Source organism: Montipora foliosa, chromosome 8, assembly GCF_036669935.1.
Source record: "Montipora foliosa isolate CH-2021 chromosome 8, ASM3666993v2, whole genome shotgun sequence".
Classification (NCBI taxonomy): Eukaryota; Metazoa; Cnidaria; class Anthozoa; order Scleractinia; family Acroporidae; genus Montipora; species Montipora foliosa.
Genome location: NC_090876.1, coordinates 14,382,876 through 14,384,843, shown reverse-complemented (window position 1 = coordinate 14,384,843; position 1,968 = coordinate 14,382,876). Strand labels below are relative to the sequence as shown.

At 43.4% G+C, this 1,968-nt stretch overlaps 1 protein-coding gene across 3 annotated transcripts in view; it reads right to left on the bottom strand.

Annotated features, from left to right (window-relative positions):
* LOC138012559 (CUGBP Elav-like family member 3-A) overlaps positions 1 to 39 on the bottom strand; it is a 17,690-nt gene extending 17,651 nt beyond the window's left edge. For 2 of the 3 annotated variants that reach the window (XM_068859363.1, XM_068859364.1), the window contains exon 1: positions 1 to 37. This exon is cut by the window's left edge and continues 255 nt beyond it. The gene's annotated coding sequence lies outside the window, so the exon portion shown is untranslated. The other variant, XM_068859365.1, reaches the window with a different exon arrangement.
* Between the last annotated feature and the right edge of the window lie 1,929 nt (positions 40 to 1,968).

The following is a 1,968-nucleotide window of genomic DNA, read 5'->3' as shown; positions in this document are numbered from 1 at the left end:
ACTATGGATGACAGACACTCACTACCTACATGTGGGTATCCCAGAGTTCTTTGTGGCATATTTTAGCCCATTCTTCTGAAACTTCAAAGAAATTTCCAATGGAATGGACGCAAGGATGTTGAGAATTTCTAGATAGATGTAAATCCACTTTTCAGATTTAGTGTCTTTTACCAGTTGCAGTTTTCCTTGCATGGCTTTCGGTTTTCAGGTAACATATCGCTGGCTTGGATTGTTTCTACCAAGTACAGAAAGTGAATACGCCTGTATGCAAAACAGACCGTTTTAATACAGTCCGGGAGTATAAATATTCGTAGTACGTAGTTACGCATCGTATTGATCGTGAGCTAGTTGTAAATAATTGCAAACAGTTACTTTTTTTTTTGCCTTTGCTAGATATTTTCATATTTCTTAGATACTTTTGAGTTTTCGTCTTCAGTTGGCCAACGAAGCTTGATTAGAAATAGAACGCAAACTGCGGTGACAAACATGTGGCTAAGGGTGCATTCTTTTGGAGGTATCCTGGCTATTCTCATTCCGGATTAGGAATAACAAAATACACGGAATATCAATTTGCAAAAGAACACACACTGAAAACTGAATACTATTAGCGAAGGTGATCTGGGAACTATTGTATCTGCGCATGCGCCAATTGCGTTGAAAAGCTTTCCGGAACGGTTGGAACACGAAATGTTGAAATATGGCTATAAGAAGCAGTTTTTTGGCGATTTTCTCTAGTTTTCGGTTTGCTTCATATGCTAAAAACCTTAAGGAGTAAGATGACGAAGAATTTTTTGTACTTGTGTGTGCTTTGCGTGGTGCAAATGTGTTCCCATATGCTCTTCGTCTTGATGTCGACTTATCGTGGTTTTTGCACAGACCAATTAATGCCAACGTCATTTCTTTTGACCAGGCAAGGGAACTTTCTTTTATTAACACAAACTGACAGCTCTTCTTGTTCTAGCATCGGTAAAGAAACAGAAGAGAGGCCAGCACACCTGCATGCACGGTAGACATTTTGCATCGCTATTCCAATCAAATTTTTACAATTTTCAAGCCACTGGCGGGTGACCAGCCGGCCGCGTTTCCCGCCAAAACTTTCCCAAAAGAACGCATATTCTGCCCATTCGGAGTGAGCCATATTCCGGTCATTCCGTTTATTCTGCTATCGGGAGCAGAATGAACGGAATAGTATTCCGTTCATTCCCAAAACGGAATAGGTCCCAAAATATTCCGGAATAGTACCAAAAGAACGCGCTGGGATATTTCTTCATGACTTTATTGGGGTTAAGTATCGCTACTGACGTAAAGGGGCGTAGCAGCCTTTAAGCCAGTAGGCCCGGGCTTGCACAACGAGCCAAGGATGCCAAGAACCACAGGAAGGCAACAACTTAAGTCAAATGTCCCAGGCCGCAGCTCCTGAATCCTACTGGCAAAGAGCCCTGTATTTTCCCCTCGTCGATCACCGTGTACAAGAAATGCAAGGCTGATGTCGATTCTTAGGACAATATGTTGTCCCCAAAAAGCTACATGCATTCACAAGCGAAGTTCAAGATAGGGTATATGGCACATACAAAACCGATCTATCTGAGAAGAGAGAATATGATACTGAGATCCTTAGATGGAAAAGTGGCAGCATTACCCTGCTGGTGAGAGCCCAGCGACCCTGGAAGAAACCCTGGAGAGCACAAATCCGGTCCTCTGCCCAAACGTAAATGCGGTACTCACCATGCTCCTCACAATGCTGGTCTCAACGGCCAACCCGGAACGCTCCTTCAGTTTGATGCATACAGTAAGTAAAAATTTACAAATTAAAAAGCCTACTCCTGCTTGCCACCATGAACGGCTGTCATCCCTTGCCATGATGCATGCGTACCGCGTAAATGACCATAGACGTGGAGGATGTGGCCCGTGGTTTTTGCGGCAGAAATAACGGGCTCCCTAAATTTGGGTTTCCATAGAACTCCATGG